General features: G+C 44.0%; 1 long non-coding RNA gene across 1 annotated transcript; it reads left to right on the top strand.

The window, feature by feature from the left end:
• The first annotated feature begins 5,819 nt into the window (after positions 1 to 5,819).
• LOC310842214 lies at positions 5,820 to 8,198 on the top strand. The gene is made up of 3 exons (XR_014563005.1): positions 5,820 to 5,955; positions 6,076 to 6,143; positions 7,845 to 8,198. It is a non-coding gene; the product is annotated as an uncharacterized lncRNA (long non-coding RNA).
• Positions 8,199 to 18,887: the final 10,689 nt, after the last annotated feature.

Below are 18,887 nucleotides of genomic sequence, written 5' to 3'. Positions count from 1 at the left end.
ATCAAGTGCCGAGTTGAGCATTAGCATACACTCAGAGCTCTTGCTCTGGGATGCCAGCCAGAGCAGGCACCTGAGTAACAAAGGGGGAGATTATTATTTGGGCAAAGGGAGTCCAAAGGGTCAGGCAATGCAAAGGATTATTTAGCAAAGTGGAGCAAATCTCAGCAAATCCTGCAAATGGCTGGATCACCGCAGAAAGTAATTTGCTCGCCTTTGGAGTGTTTGTTTACAATATCCTGTGATCAGAGCCTCGATTCACTGGCACACTGCCTAGTACCGTGACACACCTATTCCTGCTTTGCATCGCTAGACCTTTTTGAGTTTGTTTTTCTTCTCTGGAGTATATATACCTACCCACTTAAGACATGACTTCGTGTATTTGATGAAATAGGGTCTACCAAATGAACGTTTATGCTGCAGCTTATTAGAGTCTTTCCGGGTGCTGTGGGCTTCTTGTATTTGCTGTGGCACACTTAATGCAGACACTTCTCTGGAACTTCTCATAATCCAGTTTCACTGCAAGGTGCTTTTTATAGTTTCGGGCTTTGTAGCCAGGTCCTATCTGTGTTTACCTGGAAGCAAGCCTTCTTTCACAATGAGGCAGCAGAAAAGTAGGTGAGTTCATCATGCCCTATTTTCCCCCCTCAAGTGAAGTGTCATCAACAGTGATTTAAGCCCTGTTATTTAGGTAGAAGTGTGGTTTTCAGCACCTTTTTTAATTGTACAAGTTTAGGAGATTAAACTCCTAAACCTTGGAAAGAATAGGGACTGGGGAATAATACACACTGCACCAAATGCTAATTGTTTCATTGGCAAAGCTTGAGGACACAATGCTAAAGTCAAGTTTTTCCTCACAATATCACCGCAGGAACGAAGCACATCACGGGGGCTTAAATTCAAATAACTGCTGTAGTGCTTAGATATGTGAAACAAAAGAACACCTGACTGGAATTAATGGCACCGATGCCGTATCAACAGTGGAAAAAATATCCTTTATTCAGTTCCATTTATGAATCACTTCCTATGAAAGATCTCAAAGCGGTTAACAATAAAACAGCAATATGAAAAATGACTTCACCGACAAAACTGAAACATTCCATAAATAAACACAGTTTCAAATCCAGTACAAACTGGGATAAAGATCTCTAATTAAAAGCCTTGTTGGAAAACGAAGACATTCATCAGTCTAAAAAGACAATATATCTGATATATGAAGGGAGGAAGTTCCAAAGAGGGGCTTTTTCCACACTAAAGGCCTGAGTCCTGCCTTGTACAGATAGTATCTACAAGAGGCGCTCTGCTTCAGAGCATTGTGACTGGTTACAGGGAACCAGGCAGAGGGCCTTTTCGGTAGTGGCACCCACCCTGTGGAACACCCTCCCATCAGATGTCAAAGAAATTAACAATTATCCAACTTTTAGAAGACATCTGAAGGCAGCCCCTTTTAGGGAAGCTTTTAATATCTGATGATTTGTTGTATTTTAATGTTTTGTTGGAAGCTGCCCAGAATGGCTGGGGAAGCCCAGCCAGATGGACAGGGTATAAATAATAACATGATGATGTTGATGATGATGATGATGATGATGATCTTGATCTTGCCAGTGTTTGGAGTCTGCTTATTGGCCCTCATCCAGTCCACCACTGAGTCTCGGCACTGGTCCACGGCATGCATAGCCTCTTCTGATCCAGATGCTACAGTGAAATAGAGATGGGTATCTTTGGCATACTGTTGAAAGGTTGCCCTTAGCTCCCTGATATGCTAAGGGGAAGAACAGGATGATCCCACTCCGTGGCTTCATGTTTATTTTCATGGAGAATAAGACAGAGCCATGTGGAACCCCAAATTTAGAGGGTCCATGGGACTAAGCAACCTTTTGAGACCAAGTATTCAAGTAGCAGCAGAACCGCAAAGTGCTGCCCTCCGCCCTTGCTCCAACAGCTGTCCCAGAAAAAATACCATAATGGTGCCTACATTAGCTGAGTGATCAAGGAGAACCTGCAATGTCACACTTCCCCTGTGTCTATAGGTCATCCTAAAGAACTTGTGAAATGCAAGTGTTCAGATAAGCGTTACATCCTTTTTTTCACTCCTACAGACAAGGTGATATCTGTGCCAAAACCAAGCCTGAACCTAATCAGATCTTGGTTTCATCCAGCAGACCCAAGATCTGGTTGACAACCACTTACTTGAATACCTTCCCCAAGAATGGGACATTAAGCTGTTGGCCTGTAGCTTAAATTATCTGAAGCAAAGGACTGTTTCTTAAGGAGTATGTAAACCCACATACATTATTTTGAAAGCTATGTTTTCTAAGAAGGTGAGTGGTGTCGCGGTTAAAGTAAACTTCATTTTTAGAGTTTAGAACTTGCTTGATCTCTGAGGACAGGGTGCTGCCTCACACCAGATCAAACTATTTTGTCCATCTAGGCCAGGATTGTAGCATTGACCCCACGACTTTATCCTTTTAACAGGAGACACCAGGGATAGAATCTGAGGTGCTATTCAGGCACTCTGCTGCTCTCTTCCCAATCTGCTTAGCAGGTCTGGCTGAAGATCCAATTTGCTTAAGCCAGAGTTTCACAACTTTTTAATTCATTTTCTATGCATTCAAAAGAAGCCTCCATGGTTGGAACTCCTACAAAATCATAGGAATGTTGGAGTTATCCAACCTGGGAACCATCTGAAGGGAATCAGATGTATAGAGAAGGGTTTTTTTATTGTTTAATATTTTATTATGCTTTTATATATGTTGGAAGCTGCCCAGAGTGACTAGGGCAACCCAGTAAGATGTGGAGGGGTATAAATAGTAAAATTATCATTATAGAATGTCACGTCCCTATTTTCATCGGCGAAATGTTGGAAATGACACTCTGATAAGCAGGCAGCTTCAGCAGGAAGCACAGCTCCTGCCCACCGCAATGAGAGACTATAGAGCAGGCAGAAAGTTTCCTACATGGGCATGAGGAATGCATTTTGTGGCCCGGGTTCTCTTTCTCTCCCCCACCCCTAAGAGGCTTTCCTTTATCTGAGGCCTGTCTCATTCTCCAGCGCAGTTCCTGCTGGTTGCCAGGCAACCCCATTCGAACAAATGTTACACAATCTCTACAGTTCTGCTTTTCTTATTAGGAGAACATGCACCTTGGCTAAAAATGGAATGGTTCCTTTCTTCAGGCGACCCCAGGGAGGGGGGGAAACAACGCATCCAGCCCAGGGATATTTTAAAAATGGAATCAAAACACTTAAGCGGTTGAATTGTGAGGCTTTCGCATATCAGGTTCCAGGATCACGGAGGGCCTGTTGGCTTATTTGAAGTGTTGGCGCTCGGTGGTACATCCGTTCTCTTCTTCCGTCACTTAAACAGAGAAGTTTCCTGGCTGGAATTTGTATAACTGCCAGGCTGTAGGCTCACGAATCAGAATGACGTGACAAAATGTAAAACACAAAAGAAACAGCTGAATGGTAACCGTGGCTTGAAATTGAGAGTGTGCGTTTCTGGCTATTTTTATCTTTTCATGGAGAGACCTGAAGAAGCCAAGACGTACGCAGGTGAGGAAACCCAGCACTTGGAAGGAAAAAATCATTCCTATGTGGAACAACTTAGAAACATAGACTAGGAAGAACAGAAGACCTGCTGCCTCAGGCCAAAGGCCCAACTGGTTCAGGAGCTGAGTCTTGTAATTCCCAGAAACTGGTTTTTACAGGCATACTGCTTTCAACCGTGCAGGTAGATCATAGCCACCCTGGATGACACCAACTTGGATGGCTTTCAAAGAGAATTAACCAAATTCCTGGAGGACAAAGGTGATTGATGACTACTAAACGGCTATGGACCTCAATACCTCAGGGATCGTCTCTCCTCATACAAACTGACCCCGACCCTGCGCTTGTCATCTGAGACACTTCTCCTTGTCTCTCCCCTTCCCCCTCCCCACAACCCAGAAAGTTTTGGAGGATGGCAACAAGAGAACGTGTCTTTTGTGTGGTGGCTCCCCAATTGTGGAATGCTCTCCCCAGAGAGGCAAGGGATCTGATTGGCTGTGTAGTTCTGAAGGAGTTTTTGTCTGTATATTTGCTTGAATGTGTCCCTGCTATGAACAAGGCCTGAAGTAAGAAAGACAAAATCTCTCTGTTTATTTCTCCTCAGATTATATGCTGGGTGTTTTTTGTTCAGCTTTTGGTACCAGGATTTATTTTCTCTCTGGATGTCGCCTGCGTTATTTAAGTGACTTTTCTAACAATGTATGTCCTCTCAAGGATACATTTCAGAAAGGCTTCCTGTTCATCTAGGTAGGTAGAGCTGCACACCAAAGGAAAAGAGCAGTCTGGAAAGGTGCTGGGCAGGGCCAGAAGCAAAACAGGTGGAGCAATGGTGAGACACTTACCTTACATTACAGCTATGCAGAAGCTAGAAGTTTCTACAAATCTCTCTCTCTCTCTCTCTCTCTCTCTCTCTCTCTCTCACACACACACACACACACACACACACACACACACACACAGACTCCCAGGCATACAAGAACCATCGCTATAGTTCAAATACATTCCAGTCGGGCAAAAGCAGTTAAGGAGGGCGTGACCTGGGGATCATCTCAGGGGCCAAGTAAAGATGCCTAGAGGGCCACATTTGACACCTGGACCTAAGGTTCCCCACCCCTGACACAATGCTAAATTATGCCTTTGTGCCATGTCCAAAATGGACCTTGAATGTGCATTAAATTCACACTGTAGAAAGTTGCAGAGAAATTTAATTTTGCCTCCCACTTTTCTCCTTTTCAAACAAAGCAATCTCTAGTTTATCTCCGCATATAAGGTCTAGGGATGGTTCAGTTTCACTGTGTGAAGTTCGGTCTTGGCAAAGTCACTGTCTATTTGTAACTTTGTCCCCATTTGACTACTTGTCTCTTGAGGTTAATACGCATGCATCTCTATTTTTTAAAAAAGACATTGGTTATGTAATCCACTGGGATTAAAAAACAAACAGTAACAAGTAGGGTTTTTTAAAAAAAGTTTCGCTGAATTTCAGAAGCACGTAGGGGGGAAATAGTCACATGTGTATCTATCAAAAATATACATATTCTGCACATTATTGCATTAGCAAAGTATACTATTATGGTGAAGTGGTTGGAGCTGAAGGTAATAGCAGGGAGAACCAGGTTCAGCACCACACTGAGCCATGAAGTTCACTGGATGATGTTGAGCCAGTTAGGCTGAGAGAGAGAGAGTCTGAACAGGGTTGTTGTGATAATGCAGTTGGTGGGGAAAGCATGTATACCATATTGAACTCCTTATACCACTATATATTTTGGAAAGTCATCCTACTATGCATTTGGACATCTTTCTGAAAATACCATAACCAAATTTTGCATGATGGTTCCTGAGATCAAAGAGCAGATTTCTGTCTACGTTTAGAAATAGTGGGGTGCCATTTTGAATCAAGATGGCAGACCGAACCTTTCAAAACTGCAGTGATTTTAACCACTGATTTCAAATCTGCATCCATTTTTTGGTTTCTTACAATTCCTAAGTAACACCACGTACAAGGCTGCTAGTTGTTTATATATTGATGGGCTGATTGTTTTAAATGTAAAAGCGAAATTACACCAGTAAATTGAGATCACCCATAAAACAAATTCTAATTTAAAAGAAATGTCTGCCAGTGAAACTTTGTAACACTCCGTAGGCAAAATATCCACTCCAGAGGGTGTGGGTGTGTGAAAAAGCTCTTGTTGATGGTGCTAAGGTATTTTTTGTCCCCAGTTGCTTTGTACCAGAGCAGAGCTATGAAGTCCCTTAGGTGTCTGATAGTGAAACAGGATCCCACACACTTCCTGGCTGCTGAGCTGGATGTCGGTGAAGGCAGCATTCCAAATTATTTGTTGTGTGCTGACGGAATGGCCTCCAGACAGCTTGTACTTTTGGCAGCTTGCTAACCAGATCCATTTGGCCATATCGAGGTGGTGTTTTCCTGCTCTGTTTTTTTTTTTTTTGTTTTTTTTTTTTAAATAGCTCCCTAGCTAAGCAATGGAAAAGTTTCACACTGGCATTTCCAGTTTGCGTATATTTGTTTCCCCCAGATGAGATGGCCACAGTATGAAAGATGTTGACTACCAGAAACCAGTGGCCCAGAACCAACAACTTACAGGTGAACAAACCTCAGCACGGTGGTACCTCAGGTTAAGAACTTAATTCATTCTGGAGGTCCGTTCTTAACCTGAAAATGTTCTTAACCTGACGTACCACTTTAATTAATGGGGCCTCCAGCTGCTCACCGCGCAATTTCTGTTCTCATCCTGAAGCAAAGTTCTTAACCTGAGGTACTATTTCTGAGTTAGTGGAGTCTGTAACCTGAAGCGTCTGTAACCTGAGGTACCACTGTATTCAGAGCTGAGCAGTGGTATGCATTTCTGATGCCATCGCTAACTCTTGAGAAGCCCAGGGAGCCTTAAATCTCTTGCCTCGGAATAATTCTAATTTCTGCCAGTGGATCTGCCAGCGCTTTCTCACAACTCTCTTATTCTGCACCCAACTTTTCTGTGGGAAGGTGGGGCCGCTTCATATTGTTGTGTGCTCTGACCCAGTAGTTCCAAAATTTAATTCTCTGGGCCAAACCTTCAGAATAAAAACTTGCTCATGCCACACCCATTTTTTTAATTGATGGGAAATACATTGGGGGATGAGCAGAAGGCACCTGCAAATACATACGTGACTGAATGAACTTCCTGTGCAAAAGCTGGGTAAAAACAAAGCAGGTTACACGGCAATGTCAAACAAAACCACAGGCGGTAAGATAATGATGCCGCGCTGAACCACCATACCCTGACTGAGCTCGCTTGACAGTGATGCAAGCTCATCTGCTTTTTCTGGAATTAAAAAATTACTACTGTTGCAAAATAGGCAAGCCTTTAATGATGTAGTATGCAGCTGATAAGAGTTTCTTCCAACGCTGATTTTCATCTTGGGGGCTACGCCAGCTGCTGACTGGTGTAACGTGGTTTAACAAAGGAAGGGTTTAAATTTGTCGTTGGTTAAATTATGGGGCTCATTGCCCTAACCCCGCCCTTTTCTTGCCACTGCCTGTCATACATCTCTGCTGATGTGGTTCCGGAAGAGCACTGCTCATCTGCACATGCTTGAGCATGAACAGCTTTGTATGATCGCACTGTGCCTGGGAGTGCGATGCCAGCATTCACCACAAGGAGAAAACAAATATTTGGGGACAATGGGGACAGCAGGGAAAGAAGAGACTTGTAGGGTTGTATGGAAAGGTCTGTTGGGATGGATGTGGTCGGAAAGGTACAAACTGAAAACAAGGTTTAGAGAGGAGCGGAGGCAAGAGGCACAGTGGAAAGAGGCTGGTGAAGAAGCCAGAGAGTCATCCCCTTCTGCTGTGACCAGCTCCCCTCCCCTTGGTCTCCCAGAACCAGAAGAGGAATGAAGAGGGTGGAGCAAAGAGAGACAAGGCAAAGGAGTCTCAGCTTGATGGGTAAGGACCCGGGGAAGGAGAAAGGGAGATGTAGGAAGGCAGGGATCTTCGTTCCTTGCAACTACCTCATTGGAGCAAGACCACCTGTGATCACTAGGCCTGTGCTGTTTTGGTTTATTCGAATAAAGAGTTAACTTCACTGACACTGGGTATTTTATTACTGACCTTCTCAGCTCCTGGGACTTCAGGATACATAAGGAGTGTGGCTAATGTCATGAGCAAACATTAGCAATGGACTAAAAAAATAACGTGTGCACAGCCTTAAACCAGACTTGCGTAACTTGTGGTTTGCCAAGCCAAGTCCCATCCACCAGCCATGTATCATAGCCTGACAGGTACTTCCCTCCTGTTTTATTGCAGTGTCAAGCATGACCAAAACAACGTTCACTGAGTCCTCTGAGAGGCTGGAGGTACAACTGGTCAGAACTTGTGGAAGATGAACCTCTGCTTATTGGTGAGTTAACCACAGGCATGCAAAGCAGATTCTGGATGGTCAGGCTTGATTGTGTGTTCTGTTGAATAAAAATCTCAGTGTGACCCTGGCTGGAGCTCAACCAGCTTGCCTGTGTACTTTTATTATTCTTTATTAATTTTGTATATCGTCCTTTATCCATAGGTCTCAGCATGGCGGTGCTGTCCTGAAAGATATATCTTTATGGTGTTGCTGTGCTGGTAGGTTCTGATTCTCAAGCTTAGTTTCAACGTTGTGGTCAAAACATACCGTATTTTTTGCTCCATAAGACACACTTTTTCCCTCCTAAAAAGTAAGGGGAAATGTGTGTGCGTCTTATGGAGCGAATGCAGGGGGGAGGCAGGCAGGAAAAGCCCCCAAGAGCCGCACACAAGCTCCGCGCAGCTCTTGCTGGCTTTTCCCCAGGAGGGAGAAGGGACTGACGCAGCGTAGAAAAGCCCACAGGAGCCGCACGCTCCTTAAAGGGTGCGCGGCTCCTGTGGGCTTTTGCGAGAGGTGGGGGAATTGCCATAGAGGCTGCACGCAGCTAAATAAGCCAAGAGAGCGAGTGGGATCCATCGCGCTCGCTGTCTTGGCTTCTTCTTTAGCCACGTGCAACCTCTCCAGCTGGAAGCCAAGGCAGCCAGCTTCCCCCAGCAGTCCCGAGAAGCTCTGGAAGAAGCTCTGGGAGAATTTTTATTTATTTATTTCCCCCTCTAAAAACTAGGTGCGCCTTATGGTCCGGTGCACCTTATGGAGCGAAAAAATATGGTAGTTAGAAATGAACTGCAGGGGTCATGTGCTCTCTCCCCTTCTCTCCTCCCATACACTGATTCTCCTTTTTGATTTGCGGTCATCATAGTTTACACTGGTGTCCAAACTGGGCATGTATTGCTACGGACTGTACCATAGTTTGCCTTCAAATCATAATTGGGGGAAATGGTTTGAAGCGGTATTATTATTATTATTATTATAATTATTACTATTATTACTATTGTTACGAGAAACCAGGAAGAGGGGAGAAGAAGCTGAGAAAGTGGGAGAAAGGAGGACCTGTGTCCACAGCATGTTCCAAAGGGCCAAAGCATAGACTTCTCATGGCATCTGAACTGGGCCACCCTGTGGATTCATTCAGTGGGATTCATGGTAAAACACAGCAAATATTGCCCATACTCTTCCCCCACCCACCCTGCATTGCTTTTGCAAAGATTCTCGGCTGCACAGCAACTTTAAAGAACTGTTTAAGGAAGGAAATGATGAAATCTATTATTATCAAATGCTTCATGTCAACAGCTCTGAGTTGGTATAATACCTTTTTACCCTCCAGGGTTGAGGAGTGCTTTCTAAACCTCTTTCCTTTCCGATATATATCCTTAGGTACAGCATAATTAAATAGCATTAGGGAATAATCTATTGTTCTGTGTGCTTGTCCTTTCCCAGACTATGGAAAGTTTGGAGCAACCCTTTCCTTTCAGTAATGCAACACTGGAAACATCTATTGTCTTTGAAACCATCTATTTACAAAAGTTTATAATTTATTACGTTTATATATTTTCGTCCAATGAGCTCAAGGTGGTGTACACTGTTCACCCCCTCCTTATATAATTCCCACAACACCTCTGTGAGGTAGGTTAGGCTGAGAGGAAATGACTAAAGCAAAGTCACTGTTATGTACTGAGTTGAATAGGATTCAGAATGCAGCAGTCTGATTGGTCCTAGAACAATAGGATCCAGAATGCAGAAGTCTGATTGGTCCGCAGGAGCCACCCAATCCAACTCCAGGTGGAAGTGAGTCTGCAACCTGATTGGCCTACAGGAGAATCCTGGAACTAGCCAATCACGTGGGGCCCATTGTGTAAATAATGTACCAGTATATAAAGCAGACATTTCGGGGGAACTTCCATTCCTCACTACTATGAGCTGAATAAAGAGCATGAAATCCACTCTCGACTCTGAGTATATTTCAGTCACCTAGGGAGTTTCATGGCTAAGTAGATTTGAACCCTAGTCTCCCTGGTCCAACACTCTAACTACTACACCACACTGGCTCTCTTAAGCATAGTTTCAGCAATTACTATAGTGTAGGTCAGAGGCTTTCAACCTTTTTGGGTCCACGGCTCCCTCGACCAACTACATTCTTTCTGTAGCACCCCCGTGGGGCTCAGGAGCCCAGTTATGTCACCCCTTGCCTACAGAGCCAGCAGCCCCTCACTTCTTTTCGAACACCCTCCTTTGTGGAGTGTTCCCTCAGCCTCCTCTCCTCTTCCCTCTCCTTGGGAGTCCTCCGGGTTGCCACTGCTGCCGCCCCTGGTCTCTGAGCTGCCCCCCCACCCCAAGGAGAGGTGCCTCCTCACACTGCCCTACAGAGGCCTGGGAAGCCCCCCCTGCCAGCCCTAGAGGCACCACTCACCTGGGGAGCTTGTAGCTAGGGCTGCTGCAACGAATACCTGTGCAAGCCTTTTGGAGGCAGAGACACAAGAGGGCATCAGAGGAGGGAGGGAAGGAAAGAGGGACAGAGGCCAGTGTTGCCCACAACACCCCTGACCATCATTCAAGGCACCCTGGTTGAAAACCACTGGTATAGGGGTTTAAAAGCAAGCAGATAGAGGCGGTCACTGTTATCTCCAAAGCAAGGCCTGTCCTCTCCCTGCAAAAATCAAGAACCAATTCATTCTCCTCTCACCTGCCAAACAAATTACTCTGTTCAACTCTCCTTTCCCCCACTCCCTGCGACCAGACTGGGCAAACCAGTTTTATCTGCAGCATACCTTGGAGGCAAGTGTGACCCAGGTTACCTACAGCTATCTCTTGCATTGCTTGACCTTTATTACCTTTTACTTTGGGGGGGGGGGGACAAAAACAAAATAGAAACAGCGCTCTTCTCTCTGCACTCAAGGTATACATACCAAGCACTTAGGCTCCCCTTGATGCAGTCATTAGAGATGGCTCTGGCCCACACCAGCTTCTGCCACAATAAACTTAGCGGTCTTTAACACGCCACAACACTGTTTGTTCTTTTTGTTGCTACAGAATAAGCAAGGCTCCCCCTCTTGAATTTTAAAGGAGGTTTTAGGGAATGAGCAGCTTACTGACTGCTCCACCGCACTCTAATCAGGTCCCACCCTAGGAGGACAGCGTGACTCACCACACCTTATTACTGCTCAAGACAGAGTCTCTTTCACTATAAAATGCCCTGCACTTTGACAGCCATGAACATTCTTTTCAAAACAGAAGACATTACAGTGGTGCCTCGCTAGACGAAATTAATCCGTTCCGCGATTCTCTTCGTCTAGCGGTTTTTCGTCTTGCGAAGCAAGCCCATTGACAGCTTAGCGGATTAGTGCTAGAGCTGTCAAGCGGCTTCCAGCGATCAGCTGTTAAGCGGCTTATCAGCGGAACAGCTGATAAGCGGCTTAGCGGCTTAGGAAAAGGGCAAAAAAAGCAAAAAAAAACCGCTGGGGGACGCAAGATTTTTTCGTCTTGTGAAGCAACCCCATAGGGAAATTCGTTTTGCGAAGCGCCTCCAAAACAGAAAAACCCTTTCGTCTAGCGGGTTTTTCGTCTTGCGAGGCGTTCGTCTTGTGGGGCACCACTGTAATAGTTTTATTTAGCATAACCGCTTTGGTGTTTTGTTTTGTTTTGTTTTGCTTTGTTTCGTTGCAACAGCATTACCTCTCTTGCAAAGCAGTGCAAGCACAATAATAAGAGTTTTATGATCTGCCTTGCAAGTCAGTTGAAGAAACCCAACGGCTGCATTTTTTGGATGGCATGCTAAAGCATGGTTTAGTATGGCATGAGTAAGCCCAGGGAAAGGGGCAAGAGTGCATGCCTGATGGCAGTGCCATAGCTATGGGGTGGGGGCCTAGCTGGGGTTTTTGCTCCAGGGGAACCCTCCTGAGGAGTACCATTGAGGCTCCCAGCCTCTGCGTCCGTGTGTGTGCATTTGTGTGTGTGTAAGCAAATGTGGGGTTCTCTGTTTTTTTGCCAAACTGGGTCTTTGAGCCAGTGAAATAAAGCCTAGTTTTGCCCCTGCCTGTTGGTCACCTAGTCTACGGGTTAAGCCATGGGCACCAGTATGGAAACAGGAAGGGAACCAGAGTCAGGATAAAAGGGCAATCAGGGCAAGAAGAGGCAGGACCAAAAGAAACACAGAGGCATAGCACAGTTCAGGTTGGCCTTGTTGCTCAAGGAAAGCAGGAAGTCTTCTTGCTTTCTTTCTTCTCCAGGAGGAGCCAATGCCTAGCAGGCTGAGTCAGTTCAGAGCCAGAAGGCTCTTTACTGAGATGTTGCCGTTGGGAAGTTCACTGCATCAGGGACAACGATCAGCAGTTCTTGACGCTAACACTCGTTCATGTCAGCTTAGACTGGGCTTTAGAGAAGGTTTCCCAAACTTGGGTCTCCAGCTGTTTTTGGACTACAACTCCCATCATCCCTAGCTCGCAGGACTAGTGGTCAAGGATGATGGGAATTTTGGCCAAAAACAGTTGGAGACCCAAGTTTGGGGACCCTGCTTCACAGCAAGGGTTTTCAACCTTTGTGGGATTATGGAGGCATCTGCAAATCAGATAAATTGTTGTGGGCACTATCCTCATCCTGTAAACAAGCACCTTCTGCAACTGAATGTATGGAGCTTAAAATAATGCTTCTTTCAAGCATTATTGGGTGCCACAGGAGGCCTCTTCAGATACAAGTGCCATACTGGCACCTTCTGGTTGGTAACACCTGAATGTTTATTATACAGTGGTAACCCGGCTTACAGACACTTCAGTTTACAGACTCTGCTAACCCAGAAATAGTACCTCGGGTTCAGAACTTTGCTTCAGGATGAGAACAGAAATCATGTGGCGGTGGCACAGCGGCAGCAGGAGGCCCCATTAGCTAAAGTGGTACCTCAGGTTAAGAACAGTTTCAGTTTAAGAATGGACCTCCAGAATGAATTAAGTTCTTAACCCGAGGCACCACTTTATATAGATCGGGCTTAAATTTTTGCACATGACTACCAAGGAGTGTGTTATGTATTGAGCTGAATCCTAGAACAATAGGATCCAGAATGGAGCGGTCTGATTGGTCCGCAGGAGCCACCCAATCCAGCTCCAGGTGGAAGTGAGTCCGCAACCTGATTGGCCTGCAGGAGCAGCCAATCAGGCTCCTGGATGAAGTGAATCAGCAACCTGATTGGCTTGCAGGAGCAGCCCGGAATTAGCCAGTCACGTGGGGCCCATTGTGTAAATAATGTATATATAGCTAGACGTTTTTGGGAAAGGTTTCGTTCATTGCTACTATGAGCTGAATAAAGAGCATGAAATTCACACTCAACTCCGAGTATATTTCAGAGTGTCAAGGAGCTGCACGGTTGTCCTGCTGACTGCAAGGACCTGATGCTTTTTCAGTACTGCCAGCCTGTGTGGCAGTCTCTCCACTCTGTTCAATTTCTGTTTTTCTAACTAGACAGATATGCTACAAACATGCCATGATTCTCTAGTGCTCTGCGCTTGCAAGGCAATTGACCCTGCAATAAAAAAGTTGCCCTGAGACTGTTTACCACTTGAAATGAGAAACTGGAAACAGTATTATTTTTGAGAGTGTTTGCTGTGGCAAAAAAGTATTATTAGATAATATTATCATAAAATTTTCATGTTTTTCTTGAAGAAGAACCAGTGGGAGTTAAAACATATTGGGGCCACATGCATTCATTTGCACATACTGGTTTTACTTCTGTATTTCTTCTGGGAGACTGACACGGCCATTTGTTCATAAAATAAGGTGGCAATCCTATTTATGGTTAGCTTGGAATCTAACAGAAACCTCAGTCATTTTGATGCTCAGCATATGTGGTTAGATTGTGCCTCAGCTGCTGGCAAATGAATCTCTGATTCAGTTTAAGGAGGAGTTGTGAGTACTTGTGTCTCAGCTGAATACAGCCCATGAGGTAAACAAGTGTCAAGAGGCAGCCCTTTGACCTGTCACTTTTCTGATGCATCTCCATCAAACAGGCTTTTTGTTAAGATAATCATAGCTACGACTTTGCAAAGCTCTGCTGAGATGACAGATTCCTTCTCACCAAGTTACCCAGATTCACAGAGCTTGAAATGTAAGAGATAAACTGGAATTTGCAACAAAGTGTTGCAGTGTGAAATGGAGTGCTCTTGTTCAGAATACTCCATTGCATTGCCCCCCTTCTCCAGTTCCCCTTCAATTATCAGTCAGCATTCTGTAGGCATAACAAAGGCTATGTAAACATTAATGGCTTAAAAACACATTAGTGGTAAGGTTATTTTCTGTACTGTGTTTCAAATTGCATTTGCATGTCGCTGTACACACCAGAGGAGGAGAAGGCCATGGCGAGGAAGGAATGGCGGCCCGGGCACCCACAATGAACATTTTGTGGGTGCCCAGGCCTCCAGGACTCCCTGGAGATGGCATGCCTGACCTGCACTCTGCTTCTAATGTAGCACCCTGCTTGTGGTTAACGCTTAGCTGGAATGAAATATTCAACGCAGCAATAGAGAAATTAAAATAATAATTTATTTGTCAGACAAATAAATGAGAGGCTCAGTGGTATATGGTTACCAAGCTCTGGCCTGGCCTCTTGCCATCCTGGCCAGCACTTATATTCCCTTAATCCAGCCCCCTTTGCTCCTCCTGTGGCTGCCTCTGTCCAATCAGCCTGGTTGAAATTCCTATTGGCTGTTTGGTAGAACCAATCACAAAAGATACACCCACAAAAGATACACCCACTTCCTTGCCCTTATAAGGGAGACAAAGAGCTATATATGTGACAAATAAGTAATAATATATCTTACATGGAATCTTAATTACCAGCTCACCTCTTGCCCTCCTTGCCCTATTGCCTTCTAAAACAAATGTTTAATCTTACATTTTTATGTTCAACAGATGTCAAGGATCTTGAGTTTCACATCAATATTGAAAGATTTCCTTCATTTGAAAGTTTCTAAACAAATGCCTGACAACCATATATCAAGAGTGCTTGGATGGCGTCTTCTGTCTGGCAGGGGGGCTAGACTGGTGGCTGACTTAATTTCAGGATAAATACAACTCTTACAACCATATGAAATAAGAATCTAGCATTCCTTAAATCCTTTGCATAATTACATTTAAGCCAATATATTTAAGCTAATATATTTCATTCATTTATCATAGGTAGCCTTTTAAAAGAATAAAGCCTTTGTAAAGTAAAAAGGAACTCAGTAAAAAACAGCTTTTAAAAAGAAGCCTCTTCAGTTTACACCCCTCCTTTCACCCCTCCTTTCCAGCCTCAAAATAAAATAGAAAGAAGCTTCTTCTCCAGCCAAGCCAGTTGCCTTTCCCACATTTAACCTTTTTAACTCTCTCAGTTTAAGAAAAAGAAACAGCTTTAAAATATTTCCTTAAAATGCTCTCTTTTCTTCTAGCCAGCTAGATGCCTCTCCATTGCTCTTGGCCTTTTTAACCTTAGAAAGAAGATCTGGCTCATTTTACTGGGAGGCACATTGGTATTATTTTACTATTTACCCTTGCCTTTAATTGTGTTTTCTCAGTCTGCAAGGGCAGCATATGTAATTCTCCCTTTTTATGACTTTGAGAATTGTTTTTCTACTATAAATCAATGGGGCCCCCTTGTCTTAGGAGAAAAACCTCTTGCCAAGGTTCTTTCTGCCTGGCATGAAACATTTGAAAATCCTTTTTTTTAAGCTCATTTTTAAATACAAGCCTTGATAAAATATAGAAGCTCTGATAAAAAATGCAGGCTTATGACTAGATGCCTCATTCCCCCCTTTCAAGCTCAAGGACCTTCATCCCAAGTGTCCTTGATAGCTTGACCTTCATCATATTCCTGAGGTAAAGCTCTGTATAGGGCCATGATATGAGGTAGAGTTTCATTTGAAACCATCTTGCTAATTGTACTTCTAAAACATGAAATGATACATGGCATCATACACAAAACCATTACCACTACTGTCAAGAAAAACAAGCAAGACAATAGTATCCCTTTGAGTCCTGCGACATTAGGTAACCAATTGGTGAGCCATCCCATATCCCATCCTTCCCATGTTTGTACTGGGACATGTGCTATATTCTCCATCTTTGTGGCCAACACACGGATTGCCTCACCATTATCTGAAATGTTAAAGCAACAGGCATTCCCTGTCAAGTTCAAGACTCCACATAGGCCTCCCTGCCTGGCAAGTACATAATCCATTCCCATTTTCAGCTGCAAAATGGCGGCTCTACTTTCATCCAACTGTTGTGCAATAAGTCTCAAACTCTGGGCCGTTGCATTGGTTACAAGTTCCACTACTGCTTGCAATCGAATTATTCTGTTTAGATTATAAATAGGATCCCGTGCCCCTTGTATGAGCTCACCAGGATTCCAGGAGGCAGGATCATAATAGGCTATAATGCGCTCTGGCGGCCAATCATCAGTACCGCTCCAACTTTGGGTACTTCCTCCTGCTATATGAGAAATATCAGCATTCCTTCGTGTTCGCCTGGCCGAACTAGTGGGCATAATCCACATTGGTGGTAATACCCAACCCAAGAAACAAGTCCCACTCCATTTGGAAGGGAGCTTTTTGTATGCCCATTCTCCACATATCCACCACAACCATCGGGTCTGAGGTTTTTGGTACGTGGAGTGCAGAAGGCGAAATACCAAAAGAGGTAGAGAGTTCACAGTGCAGTATGTTAGATTGCCTTTTTCTGTCACAGTTATGTTCCACACCACTTTCCATGCGTGAATAAAAGGAGGTGCACAGGGCAAGGTATTCCGAGTTCGATAGGTAGTACCGTGTGCCCAGGTATGACTATTCTTAATATAATCCCAAGTATAGTGACAATGAGAAGAGCCTATCATGGGAGAATCAGCTGCATCTGATGATTTATGTACACAGAATTCCCCTTGTACAGGTATAACTCGTAATGGTTTAGTTGAGTTCCATCCGGGGAAATTCTGTATTTCTGTTTGGTGTGGCATTTCGCTTACCATACCAATGGCATCTAATGGTATCGGTAATAAGGGCATACCTCCCTCTGAATCATCTGGCCCAAGAGAGCAAACAAGGCAATTGGTCCTATTTGCAACATTGGCTACCATTTCAGCTAAACCTACCCACATATTGTGGTCATGGCTGAATCCATATTTAGCCAATTTGGTCAGATTCAAGGACCCTTCCCCTTCCCAAGGGATCAGGATTAATAATAAAATCATGTTGATGTCTAGTATATGCATTAATTCCACAAAAGATTACCTTATTGTGATAGCAAATAATTATTAGCCCCAATATAATTCCCCCAGTGACAGAAATGGGGTACCACCAAGACCAAAACATATATCCCGAGGATCCCCAATGAGTAATATCTCTGATAATTGTTCCACAAGGGGGCAGTCAATCAATTGTATTAGAGAATCTTTTCGTTCACAGTCGCTGGTTCAGATGCTCCTCAAGCTTCAGGCGTGCGCAGGTCAGCCAGCTTCCAGGTTGTGGCTGCAGCAGGCCGGTCGTCAAATGTTGCCCGTGACCTCCCACCCAAACTCACAATAGTACATACTGTACATTCAGGGGTCCACAAGAACATATGTTAATGTATCACTCCTGCGCATGAGTTACCTCAGCCTGTAGTTGAGGGGGTTGGAGCAGGAAGTTAGCATCCAAGATAGTGGTCCCTGCTCTAACTTGGGTCTGTTCTTTATGTGCAGAATGTGTTGGCATTTTTAATTTGGATTTTGACAACTTAAAAGTAAAAGCAGACTACATGCAAGCAAGTCAATGGAGCGTGAGACTTCGCCATGCAAATTAGCTCTTGATTTAACCTGAGAGAAGTATAAGGAGGCACTTTAAATAGAATGACCTTTGCGGCAGCCAGAAACATATGGGAAGTGTGTGTTTGTGTGTGCGTGTTTCTCACTTTGAAAATTTTCACACTGAAAAATGAGTTGTACATTCTCTAAAAGGACAAAGGACATTCAAAGTGAGAGATTCATTAATAAGTATTGTTAATTAGTGATATGTCAGTTGTGCATACCATGCAGTAGTGACAGGCATCAGTAAATACGATTAAATAAGAAGAAAAGTCAAATATAAAATAGCATAGGTATACATTTGTGGTAGGTAGGAGAGCTACAGTATATTAGAGTATTCACATTACCTTTTAATACCCTATTTTTCATTTGTAACTTATATTTTGAAATGTTGAAGTTGTAATTTTTGAGTAGGGCTGTATCTATGTCTTCTCAAAGGTAATGGCTTTAGCTGGTCGGTTAATTGCTCATCAGCCTCTCATAGAGCTAGTTCTCTCCAATGAGAGGGGAGGCCTCCCCCCCCCTTATCTGGCTGGAGGCCAATTGATCCTAGATAGATCCATTACCTTTGCAAAGGGACTTGTTTGGCTGGTCCACCAGGTTCCCACTTACTCATTTTGCCTCACTGATTACAGGGTCACAGATTTGGAAGCAACCTCAGGTGTGTCATCCAGATTGACCCCTGCAATTTATAACGTTATTAATCTATGAAAGGCTTCATTCCCACAGCACGTAAACACTGTGAGTTGGTGAGTGGATCCATGCCTATTTTAGCATACAGTAGAACAAATCATCCAAGTGCTTTAGTGCCTCTTCTTCAGCTTACAACTGAATCCACTTTTACTTGATGGTTATAATTTTGAAAAAGTGGTGTTTCAGTTGTTACCAATCCTTAGGTGTTGCCGCTTCACCAAGAACGAAACAGAAGAAAGTTAAGCTGGGAATGGCCGGAGAGGAGCAAAGAGGAGTGGGATTGTGGGTGCACCATATTTTATTTATTTGCTTTAGAAAATGTATAAACTACTTGAACAAAAACCTCTCCAAGCAGTGCCAGCCCTGAGCCTCCTTAACGAATTATGGAGCAGAGGAGCCCGATTATCACTCTGAAGACAGCATGCAGATAAGGGCAGCTTATCTCTTCAGTCCCCAAATG

The sequence above is a fragment of the Podarcis gaigeae genome (assembly GCF_964106915.1).
Source record: "Podarcis gaigeae genome assembly, chromosome: 3".
Classification (NCBI taxonomy): domain Eukaryota; kingdom Metazoa; phylum Chordata; class Lepidosauria; order Squamata; family Lacertidae; genus Podarcis; species Podarcis gaigeae.
Note: the sequence above shows the minus strand (reverse complement) of the source record. Positions and strands in the feature narration are given on the sequence as shown.